The following is a 13,515-nucleotide window of genomic DNA, read 5'->3' as shown; positions in this document are numbered from 1 at the left end:
CCCAAATGTCCAACAACGATAGACTGGATTAAGAAAATGTGGCACGTATACACCATGGAATACTATGCAGCCATAAAAAATGATGAGTTCGTGTCCTTTGTAGGGACATGGATGAAGCTGGAAACCATCATTCTCAGTAAACTATCGCAAGGACAAAAAACCAAACACCGCATGTTCTCACTCATAGGTGGGAACCGAACAATGAGAACTCATGGACACAGGAAGGGGAACATCACACTCCGGGGACTGTTGTGGGGTGGGGGGTGGGGGGAGGGGGGAGGGACAGCATTAGGAGATATACCTAATGCTAAATGACGAGTTAATGGGTGCAGCAAAACAACATGGCACATGGATACATATGTAACAAACCTGCACATTGTGCACATGTACCCTAAAACCTAAAGTATAATAATAAAAAAATAAAATAAAATAAAATAAAATAAAATAAAATAAAAAATTAGACAAGTGTGGTAGTACGTGCCTGTAGTCCTAGCCCCTCAGGAGGCTGAGGCAAGAAGATCCTTGAGCCCAGGAGTTCAAGGCTGCAGTGTGCTATGACTGCCCATTGCATTCCATCCTGGGCAACAGAATGAGACACTGTGTCAAAATTTTTAAAAAAAAGTATTTCCAGAAAAACAACATCATCTTTTGCTCTAAATTAATATTGTTAATTTAAATGTTACAGGGTATATATTTGCTGGTTATATGCTGCTTGATTTGGTTTTATACTTGTATAAAAGCAAAAGCAAAAGGAGTTATAACTGATCATACATTAGCACATAATAAAAATAATTTAGGTCAACACTGGGCTCCAATAAATGTTTTCTCTTTTAAAAGGTTCTGAATATGTATGTTGAAAATTTCCATAATAAAAAGTGTATAATTAAGTAATTAAAGATCTGTATATTATTCACTTTTGAGAATGATTTCCTTTTACAGTTGAAATAACAGCCAAGAATATGAAGCTAAAAAAACCCTCTGGGTCTAATTACACAGATTAAGTATTGACTCAAAGTTGCCATATTTGTCATATACTTAAATAATATACTATAGTATATAATGGAATTTCCTTCCTTAGATTTCCTTTTCTGTTTTAAATAAGAGAGTCAAAACTATCTATAAAGATTTACCCCATCTTCCCCTCTGACTCAGGAAGTGGCCTATTCTAGAACATTTCCAGATGGGATTCCCTCCCATATTTTGAATTTATGAGTGAGAAATAAATTCTTTTTACCTTCACACACAATCCAAACACTCAGGTGATTTCTTAAACTTAACAACACACACAAATCCTTTCAGCTTCTAATGGAGATTTTTTTTCTAATGGAGATATTTTAAAGTTGGCTTTCTCTCAAAACAAACAAAAAAGCAGGATATTTTTAAAAGGCCATCACAGTTGGGCATATTTCAATTATTCTGAAATGAACATTGGCAAAAATTAACTTCCAAAACGACCCTGTAGCAAACACATCCTGCAAATGCAGCCGGATTCCATTGGCTCTGCCTCTCAGCATGCTTCTCAATCTGAGAAACCAGAATGATGCGAAAGCAAGATGCATGTCTGCAAGGAATATGATGCAATAATCATGTGTCTACAATTCCATTATGATATAATTAATCTTAATTACACATTAAATTCTGCCTGAATTAAAAGACTAACATAGCTTGAATCTTGTTTGTGTTGCCTATAATTTTACCGTGTTATTTTAAGAAATGTAAAATAAACCTTCTAAAGCAAAATGGTGACTTTGGGGGACCCTGTTCCTAAGGGCTCTTACAGCTCAACTGCAGTCAGCTCAGCCCATTTTACCCATTTGCTGAGGACCAGGTGGGAGTGTTTTGCATCCTTATCTCCCATTCCCAGGCTCAGAGGTAGTCAGGACATGGGAAAGGAAGCGCTGATTACACATCCAGTCACCTGACAGAAGGGGGCATCACCCTTACTCTCCTTGTATTTATGTCTCTCTACATTGTTCTGAAGACAAACTAGAGACTTGGCGTTTGCCTCCTTCTCTGTGCACCATGGTAAGAATTTCCTGAGTTATCTTTCGGTCTTCTCTCTCTTGCTTACACAGGTACTTGCTAACGTTCTGAAGCTTCTCCAGGCACACTCAACAACTACAAGAGCAGAGGATCTTCTTAGAAGGCAGAAAGCTGCACCACAGCAGCCCCTTTATTGTGGTACAATACAGACAGTCTGTATTATCTGTGGGGCCAGCATCATGAGATCCTTTTTCCATTTCTACCTATTGAGCCATGGTGCAAATGAGAACTGTTTTTCATTTGTTTGTTTGTTTGTTTGTTTGTTTTTCCATTTCCATGGAGATGGGAATTCCAATGTCCTATGCCTTGCCAAGGGGGCAAAAATGTCTGGAACTACTAGAAAAACTTGACGTCAAAAAAAAAAAAAAAACATGAACACAAAACAATGGCTTATACGTTTTAGCAGAGCATATTTTGACCCTGAGAAAGACAAATTTGCTTATTTTTGGAACAGGGAAGAAAGTGTTCACTAAGAGTTCTGCACCAAAAGTGGAAATTACCAAAGGCACTATGCTCCTCATAATACTGAAAACTCTCAGCTAAGAAACTGGAGCAAAGGTGGCAAGGAATGATGGAGGGTGCCCTGGGAGAGAGGAAGACACTGAACACCTGCAGTGGGAAAGATGATAAAAGAGGATGGTAGCTGGCAAATGGGAGGCTCCACATGGAAGCTCCAACCACTCCATGAAGCCTGGGAACACATCTACATCCTTCCTAGAGGATATAGTAAAGTGGAACATCGATACAGAAACCCCCAAAAAAATGTCTGAACTTAGCCTCTCTCTTCTTGATTTTCCTGTATTTTCCAGGGAGGTTACTGAATCATAAAAAGTCCCTTAGGCCAGGCACAGTTGCACACGCCTGTAATCCCAGAACTTTGGGAGGCTGAAGTGGGAGGATCGCTTGAGCTCAGGAATTCAAGATCAGCCTGGGCAACATAGGGAGACCCCTGTCTCTACAAAAAATTTAAAAATTAGCCAGATGTGATGTCACATGCCTGTGGTCCCAGCAACTCGGGAGGCTGAGGTGGGAGGATTGCTTGGGCCCAGAGGTCGAGGCTACAGTGAGTTATGATTGTGCCACTACACTCCAGCCTGAGTGATAGAGTGAGACCTTGTCTCAAAAAAAAAAAAAAAGAGTCCCTTTATCTGAGATATACCATGTTCATAGATTAGCGCACTTGAGATTGTGTAGATGTCAATTTTCCCCAAAAAAGTCTAGAAACAGACCTGCACATATACTGTCACCTGGTTTATGAAAAAGCAGAGAGTTCCTGGAGTGCTGTTAATGTACTGCGCTTGATCTGGGTGCTAGTTACATCAGACTGTTGAGTTTGTGAAAAATTAACAAGCTGTACATTTATGATATGTGTACTTTTCTGTTCATATATTATACTTCAATTAAAACTGTTTTCAATCCCTTTATAAGCATTTAAATGGCATTTTTCAAAGATTAAACTGTTGTTGTTCAAAGTCAAAAAATAAAAGAAAATGTTCAAAATTTGGATGAATTCAATGGTGATTTGGTTCCTACTTTCTTGCTTGCCCCTTTTAAATACCTAGATAACTATTTGTTTTTCTCCACTCTTGCAATATTCTGGCCTCTTTTCTTGGACTGTTTATCTTCACATTCTTTTTCCTACCAGTATACTTCAAGGCATTTGAAAAGCTATTGATTAACAGATCTCTTCCATCGTGCAATTAAACCAAGTGCCCCAGGATGCTTTGCTCCAGCCACTGTATCAAGCTTGTTAACAGAAAACAACTAGAGCAACTGCACTGAAGGTAAGATATAACTTAATAAGTGTTTAAAAGTCACACTTCAAATGTTTCCTCCTCGCCCACTAAGAAACTCCTCATTTTTACAGGGAGTTCACAATTCTTCCTAAAGGCCACTGGTACTGAGACTGTTACATTTTCTGTGATAAAGTCACTTATCTTTAGCTGAATGCTTTCATAGATAACAAACAATTAGGTTTTGCGGGACACCCTGTAAGCCAATAATGATCAGTTATTACTTAGCTCCATTTGGAAATCTGTAACCCAAGACTCACTGAAGTCAATAAATAGTGGAAAAAAAGGTATTCTGGCATGAAGACTGTTTATATGTTATACTGGATTTGTGCTCATTTTCCATTAAACTCATTGAAGGGGCCTGGAAATTTGATTGTTTTCTATTTCAGAAATTCCACTTACCTAGAGAACCATCCCCAAATAGTGAAATAAGATACATGGCTTTACATATCATATGTGCCTCTGGAAAATGAGGGGCACAGACAATGGCAACACAAAGATATATTAAAAACTACATAATGTAACTTGTCTTAATATACTTTTCTGAGTCTAAAAATATGCCAGACCAAAAGAAACATATTTACATAAAAAGCAGACAAGGTCAAATAACAAAGAAAGCCCTTAATTAGTTGTAATCAACTTTAATTTGCATACCGTATATAATTCCTAAATGACTGTTAATAATAACTTTATATAATGGACTTCCAATTTTCATGAAAATGGCACATTTTGATAAGCAGACACAAAACCCTAGTACTAATAAGGTTTAATTTGCATACATTAGACTGATTATCCAAACAAAAGGATTACAGTATTACTTCTCCATACCTTTATGTCCTTATTATGCACATTTATTAACTTCACAAAAGCTAGCTGTTAGTGACAAACAATAGCCATGGTTGAAAGAGAAATCTACCGAATGAATAAGGTACATTTTAATGCTAAGGAGCAAAGTTTATACATCATAAATGCTGAATTTAACTGTTTGTTAGCTAAAGGGACTAGAATTACACAAAGAGTGCTTCATCCTTTGCATAAACCAGCTTATATTTGTGACCTGGAAAAAATATGCCCTAACACACTTTATCACTCCCATTTCATAATGAACTTATCTCAAGCTAGGAAGCCTCAACACTGTAGTATGCTGAGAATTTATGAACAGCCACAGAATTAAGCTTTAAATGTGTAGTGCTGGGGTGCAGTGTTAATAAATATATTTCAACAAGCTTAGTTTTCAGCGGAGTAAATAATAATATAGGTGGCATTAGTATTGATATCGGTTCCTAATGGTATCATTTGTACCCTGCAATTAAAGTTTAAGCACTAAATAAAGCATTATTAGGAGATCCGGGTTGGCTTTTCTTATATGTGAACACAAATGAAGCTCACGAGTGTTTGGATAAAAGCCAAAAAACTTGAAACTTAACCACAAGTTACTTCTGGAGTTTTCCTCCACATTTTTGTTACTTGGCAAGATACAGAATTAGAACACCAGGAAATGATTTCCAAAGAAGGCAGGAGGAAATGGAAACCCCAGGAACTGAACTGAACACCACCACGGTTAACTGACCATTCCACAGCATCTTTGCTGAAGGATCTTTAAACCTTCCCATGTTACCCATGAACTGCTGCTCTCTGCTCAGAGCTCCAAAGAACTACCAAGGGCTGGGTTAGGAAGGAGATGCATTTTAGCTGATAATCCTGTATTGAGCAGGATTCTCCAACTTTCCTTCTTGCATTTTCCAGAGCCTAGAAAATACATGATTCAAACGACCATTCAATGCCCATTTCTCAAATGCCTGGACAATATACGAGGAATGCTGGCTCAGAGATGCCCTTGTCCATTCCTCACCCCCGGGTGTGATTTCCCCACTGTAAATTCCTCACCTGGGAGCTGCTCTAAATGGCCACAGACATCTGATGTGAAACATCTTTAAACCAACCTAAGACTGGAAGGCTAATTGAAAGTTATGTTCTTTAAAGTGAGCAGTGGAGTTCCAAAGAATTTTGTTTTTCCCAGTATGAACTTAGAGCCTTTAAATCAATTTCAAATTGGACAAGTAGCAGTAAATACGTCTCCAGTACTCAGTGTAAGAATCACCATACAAGACACATCCAATAACAACAAATGCTACTGCTCTGAATAGAGATATTATCATGACCCCAAATTAGGGTAGTTAGAATTTCAAAATACCACAATAAAACAAGAATTCATTGTTTTTACCGTGCAATGACTACATTGACATGAGACGGTGATAGTGACTCTACTATTTTGCCAATCCCAAAGTCAGTATCTGAATGTGTCCAACATGTTGCCATTGACTTCAGCAGGGTCACCTACATATACAGGAACACCAAATTTTGGTCCAGAAAATAAACAAACACTGTACTAATTCAGTTCATCCAAAGACAAAAATTTAGATGGCGGCTTTCTACAAACTCAAAGGTTTGGCGTGTTGATCATTTTATTATGTCCTCAATTATCTCTCTTTATAAGTGGATTTGCAAAAAGGGGAAAGTATGGCCCAGCCTGGTTAAGGGCATATTCCTTTCGGCCAGGGGCAAAGCTGGAATGGGCATGGATTAATCCTCTCACCCAGGCAGCTGTTCCTTTTGCTGTTCCACTGTGGCCCACTGACTGGGAGGCTATGCCTCTGGACCCAGCACACAAACATAATACAACATGAGACAGGAAACACAGTCTTGAAGCAGGAACATAACCTCTATTAGCATTTCCTTTGCTCAAACTGATAGCTCACGCTCCTGAATAAATTAATTCACACTCCAATTCTCTTTCTACCTTTTCTCTGTGCATTGTGGAATAGAAATAAAGATCTCTTTGTCGATTCAGATGTGCTGCTTTTCACGTGCTATGCTGCAGATCAGAGAGCACTTCAGATTATGCAGAGAACAAAGGCCAGCTTGCCTACTTACCTGATTACTGAGAAATGTCCATCTATAGCTCTGTCTTCTAATAGTACATCAGCTGCCACCGTGATTCAGTCACATTCCAGCAAGACTTCTAGCAAAGGTATGAAACCTACCTGAAGCCTTAGAAGAAACACAAAATGAAAACGTATGTAAATTACTGTTCTGTTAATCTCACCTACAAGTCCCCAAATCATTCCAGCCTAAAGGGGCTAGCTAGAACTGTACCCAGGCTCCAAATGAATCATTTGAAACATTCAAATTCTGTGCATACTATTGAATCTCGTCTACTTGCACGAGAATATAAACGCATTGTACATTAGTTTGCCTGGGATATGACACTACTGAACCTACCCTCTTTTGCTTACTAATTCCACTAGTTAATATCTTTCAGTGAAGACTTGTCCAATCTTCTTTTCTCCCACCGCAGTCTTCTCTGAGAGTGAAAACTCAAACTACTTCATTAAGAATGCTAAAGCAATAAATCCTTCTGGTGAATTCCTAAATGCCCTTTGGAAGCAAGAAAGGGAACTGGCAATGGTAAGTTTTGTGCTTATCACTTTCCTCTCTCTCACTTAGCCCAGGATTCCTGTCTGTGAAACTGAGATGTTATAGCATATCCAAGAGAATGAGTTTTTAGGAAAAAAATCATTTTGCATCACAGATCTTATGTCACCACATCATCGGACAAGGCAAGTATATATCCACTGACATTTCACCTATGCCTGGGTGATCATGTCTCCCATTTTACCCAAGACAGTCCTGGGTTTTGCCTGTTGTTTTGGAGTAACTATTAAACACACTCCACTCCTTTTCACACTCCAAAGTGTTCTGGTTTGGACAATAAATTATATAGTCCATTGAAGCTGTTTCTCATCATTAGCATATGTAAGCGAGTATCAGATAACATCATTTACAGATGTCTATGTTGAAGGTCCTTCTCAAGTTCTAGAACATTAGTTCAACTTCATACTGATAAACTATATTGATATTTCATATTGACTTTTCATATTGATACTTTATATTGATATTTCATGTTGACATTTTAACATTTTTAAATCACTTTTGGGTATTTACATTTTTTATCCATATAACAGGCCCAAATAGTGTAAGTAGAGACGTTAGCATCCTCATTGACAGCTAAGACGAAGATCATCAATTTACCTGACCATACAGTAAGCCTTCTTTATTTCCTACTCTAGAAGTACTCTTTCTATTATGCCATAATAGAAGCCTATATAATAGTACCCCCATAAATATGTACAATTTTATGTGTCAATTAATAATAAAATAAAATACAAATAGTTTAAAAGGGGCCTATGGAATAGAACTGAGATCTCGCTGACTATTTTTGAGACATCATTCACCTTATTACTTTAAGTTTTAACTCAAGCTTACTTCCCTAGCAGAAGGATGCTTTTGAAACAAATCCTACAGCTTTTTGTGGCCTGACAATAACCCTTTCACAAGAGTTGAATTTCTCATCTTTCCGGATCAAATCAAACCACAACCTGATTTAAGACTTTTTAAATTATAAAGTCGGTGGGGTTTGGACAGCGGAAGGAAAGGGACTCATGACAGTGGGGTTTTTTCTGTTTTGTTTTGTTTTTTGAGACAGAGTCTCACTCTGTCACCCAGGATGGAGTGCAGTGGTGCAATCTCAGCTCATTGCAATCTCCACCCCCTGGGTTCAAGCGATTCTCCTGCCTCAGCCTCCCAAGTAGCTGGGATTACAGGTGCCCACCACCACGCCTGGCTAATTTGTGTATTTTTAGTAGAGATGGAGTTTCACCATGTTGGTCTGGTCAGGCTAGTCTCAAACTCCTGACCTCAGGTGATCCATCTGCCTCAGCCTCCCAAAGTGCTAGGATTACAGGCATGAGCCACCACACCCTCAAGACAGTGTTTATAAGACTTCACATGTGATTCAGGCAAGTATTTTAAGCCTTGAAGCTCTGTCTTCTATATTAAAGAGAAATGCATCAAAACAGAAACATTTTCCACCAGGGGCATTTCCTAAAATGATACCCACCTAGTACTTTCTTTACAACCAACCTAGAATCACTGGGACCTGGGACACCAGAAAGCAAGGAAGACTGAATGTCCTCTTGCCTTGGTTTTCAGGACACCATGCTCTCCTGATTCTACCTGCCTGGCCACCCCACATCCTTTTGTACTAGACTATTCTTTTTTTTTTTTTTGAGACAGAGTCTCACTTCTGTCACCCAGGCTGGAGTGCATTGGTTTGATCACAGCTCACTGCAGCCTCAGCCTCCCAGGCTCAGGTGATCCTCCCGCCTCAGCCTCTCAAGTAGCTGAGACTACAGGGGTGCACCACCATACCCAGCTAATTTTTTGAATTTTAAGTATAGACAGAGTTTCACCATTTTGCCCAGGCTGGTCTCCAATTCCTGGGCTCAAGAGAGCCACCCCACCTCAGCCTCCCAAAGTGCTGGAATTACAGGCATGAACCACTGCATCCGGCCCTATACCAGAGCTTCAAATTTGTACATTCAACTGGATTCCTCACAATTCTGTCCTACACACTCTTCCTTGCAAAGGCTATCAACTGACAGCCCCCCTTTAATACATATGTGTTTTATTTGGCCCACATCAATTTTTTTTTAATTTATTTTATTTTAATTTTTTTTTTTTGCTACAGAGTCTTGCTCTGTCGCCCAGGCTGGAGTCCAGTGGCGCAATCTCAGCTCACTGCAACTTCCGCCTCCCGGGTTCAAGTGATTCTCATGCCTCAGCCTCCTGAATAGCTGGGAGTACAGGCAGGCGCCACCATGCCTGGCCAATTTTTATATTTCTAGTAGAGATGGGGTTTCACCATGTTGGCCAGGCTGGTCTACAACTCCTGACCTCAAATGATATGCCCGCCTCTACCTCCCAAAGTGCTGGGATTACAGGCATGAGCCACCACACCCAGCCATGGCCCACATTAATTTTTCAAATTGAACCAATATCTAAACCCAAGACATTTCATGTTAAAATCCAGATTCCTGGCTTCAGTTGAAAATCCATGCAATTCCATCTTCAGTTGAAAATCCATGCAATTCAGTTGAAAATCCATGCAATTCCAATACAGCTGGAGTAGACAGTCCCAACCATTGACCCAAAGTATGCACCTGGCCCGCATTCTCACATGTTACCTGCCTGGCCGCTCTAGGCACTGGAGTTTGCAATCTCTGTTCCACATACCTAGCATGGACTCAGGGACCATCTCTTTGCACACTAACAACGTCCATTTGGACATTTTCTAAAGTCCAGCCCCACACACCCACATGTCCTCTAAGGTCTAAACCACCACAAACCACAGGTCCTCTGAGGTTACCCATAATCCTAAATGTCCTCTGAGGTCCAAGGCCACATATTCTGCTGCCTAACCAACAACTCCAATTAGATGATTAAAAACAAAAGCATTCCATATTCAGCATCTCCAAAACTGCTCTTTCTCCCAAATGTGACCATCAGTGTGGCTTATCTCAGAAAACAAAACATTTCAAGCTAGACATTAGAGAATTATATCAGATACCTCCTTATCCTTCAACCTCTATATCTAACAATCACCAAGTTCTATTGATTGGCCTCCGAAACATCTTTCCAACGCTTCCATCTTCACTTTATCCACCTTAGACCATCTCATCATCATTTCCATCCTAGACTAGGCAGTAGCTTCCTAATTGCTATCCCCACATGCATACTTGCACCTTTCCAATCCATTCCCTTGCTTAAAGTTCTTCAATGGTGGCCATGCATGGTGGCTTACGCCTGTAATCCCAGCACTTTGGGAGGTCAAGGCAGGCGGATCACGAGCTCAGGAGTTTGAGACCAGCCTGGCCAATATGGTGAAACCCCGTCTCTACTAAAAATACAAAAATTAGCCAGGCGTGGTGGCACATGCCTGTAGTCCCAGCTACTCGGGAAGCTGAGGCAGGAGAATCACTTCAGCCAGTAGGTGAAGCTTGCAGTGAGCCGAGATTGCACCACTACACTCCAGCCTGGATGACAGAGCCAGACTCCGTCTCAAAAAAAAAACAAAAACAAAACAAAACAAAAAAAACCTTCAATGGTTTCTCCTTTACGTGAGTCCTTAAGGAGGTCCTCCAAGCCCTAGATGAGCTGACCCTCTAAATTATTCTTCCATCGTCTTCCCTGGACTTTCTCCTCTACAGCTTCACTGGTTTTCTCTCAGTTCTGGGAAGATGCAGTACTCTTTCCTGCTGCAAGGCCCTCAGACAAACTCCTCTCTTTATCTAACAGTTATCACCTGCCTCTCCCCATTTGACCAGCTCAGCTCTTCTCAAACTTTTGCTATTATAGTAGATAAGTATGATATTGGTATCACATGCTGGGAGAATACATGAGACCACCCACAGCCAGAGATTACCACTTTTGAGTTCTGCCCCAGCCCCTTGGCTGCACCTGAGAGGTGAGGTAGAGCAATTCTTCAGCTGGCCTATAACCCACCTTCAGCATTGTGCTCAAGCGTGTTTGTTGGGAGATATAGTACGGATCAGTTGGTTCTCAAAGTGTGGTCCTTGAACAACAGCATCAATATCACCCCAGACCTACTGAATTAGAAACTCTTGGATGGGGCCCAGCCATCTGTGTTTTACGAGTGCTCCAGATAATTCTGTTGCACACTCAAATTTAAGAACTAGTGATTTTAATAACATTGTAGATAACGCCTACTCATCCCTCAGACCTTTCACTTCCTCAAGTCAGATCCCCCTGCTGTTTATTTTCATAGCACAAAGTACTTTTCCTTCATAATACATATCACAAGTAGTGCCAATTAAATATTTGTGTAGTCATCTGTTTCATGTCTCCACAATACATCAACTTCATATTAATATACTGTATTGTTATTTCATATTGATACTTCATGTTGCTATTTCATGTTGATATTTTAACATTTTTAAATCACTTTTGGGTATTTTGTCTTATAAGACCAATTTTGTCCTATGTACTTTGATCCACAGTGCATGAAGAAATGAGGCAGGTGGGGGAGAGCCTTTTTTTTTTGGAGATGGAGTCTCACTCTGTCACCCAGGCTGCAGTGCAGTGGTGCAATCCTGGCTCACTGCAACCTCTGCCTCCTCGGTTCAAGCAATTCTCCTGCCTCAGCCTCCCGAGTAGCTGGGATTACAGGCATGTGCCACCACGCCCAGCTAATTTTGTATATTTAGTAGGGACGGGGTTTCACCATGTTAGCCAGGCTGATCTCGAACTCCCGACCTCAGGTGATCCACCCGCCTTGGTCTCCCAAAGTGCTGGGACTACAAGCGTGAGCCACCGTGCCTGGCTGGGGGGAGAGACTTTAACAAGAATAAGGAAACTCCTTTTGACAAACCCTCGAGGCTTTTAAAATACCTATTGGACATGCTCTCTGCTGAGACCATTGCCGGCCTAGGTCCAAGATCTTATCTTGGGTTGAGTGCACAAAAGGTACAGCTCAAAGGAGAGACTCACCAAAACTGAAGTCACCAACAAAAGCCAGTGGCCAAGGATCAGCAGTGTGATATTGACCATCCAAACTTCACGTCCAACCACCAGGACCTTAAAGACTTAAAATGGGCTGGGCACGGTGGCTCATGCCTGTAATCCCAGCACTTTGGGAGGCCGAGGTGGGTGGATCACCTGAAGTCAGGAGTTCAAGACCAGCCTGACCAACATGGAGAAACCCTGTCTCTACTAAGAATACAAAACTAGCCAGGCGTGGTGGTGCATGCCTGTAATCCCAGCTACTCGAGGGACTGAGGCAGGAAAATCACTTGAACCCGGGAGGCGGAGTTTGCGGTGAGCTGAAATCACGCCACCGCACTCCAGCCTGGGCAACAAGAGCGAAACTCTGTCTCCAAAAAAAAAAAAAAAAAAAAAAGACTTAAAATGGGTTTCAGAGAATCAGCTGGTTCAAGACACCAAGTTGTTTAGTTAAGATCAACAATAAGGCCGGGCGCTGTGGCTCACGCCTGTAACCCCAGCACTTTGGGAGGCCGAGGCAGGCAGGTCATCTGAGGTCAGGAGTTCAAGACCAGCCTGGCCAACATGGTGACAACCCCGTCTCTACTAAAAATACAAAAATTAGCCAGGCGTGGTGGCTGGTGCCTATAATCCCAGCTACTCGGGAGGCTGAGGCAGGAGAATTGCTTGAACCCAGGAGGCGGAGGTTGCAGTGAGCAGAGATGGCGCCACTGCACTCCAGCCTGGGCAATAAGAGTGAAACTCCGCCTCAAAAAAGAATAATAATAATAATAATAATAATAATAAAGATCAACTATACTAGCTGCTATAGGTGATTACTCCTGAATTTTCCATATCTCAGCTAAATTAAAGTCTATTGCTCATTTATGTCACTTGTCCAGTAAGGTTGGAGAAGGGGAGTATGTGTTCAACTCCATACAGTCATTCAAGGGCCTAGGTTCCTTCCATCTTGTGGGTCTGCCCTTCTCTAGGTCCATGAAATCCTCTCCACCTAACTATGGATGGAGACACAGAGAGAGGATGGCATCTGGTATGTTTATCATAAGCCAGGCCTGGATATGGCTCACATCACATCCACTCAAATTCTGTTGGCCAGAACTTAGTCACATGGCCACACTCAACTGCAAGGGAAGCTAGGGCCCAGGAAAAAAGAGAACAAGGACATTGATAAACATTTGCAATCTTGCCATATTCCTCTCTTCTGGTCATCAAATATGCATTACATGCCTCAACCTAGACACAAACCACTTCCCCAAAG

The sequence above is a fragment of the Nomascus leucogenys genome, chromosome X (assembly GCF_006542625.1).
Source record: "Nomascus leucogenys isolate Asia chromosome X, Asia_NLE_v1, whole genome shotgun sequence".
NCBI lineage: Eukaryota > Metazoa > Chordata > Mammalia > Primates > Hylobatidae > Nomascus > Nomascus leucogenys.
This window is presented reverse-complemented; position numbering follows the sequence as displayed.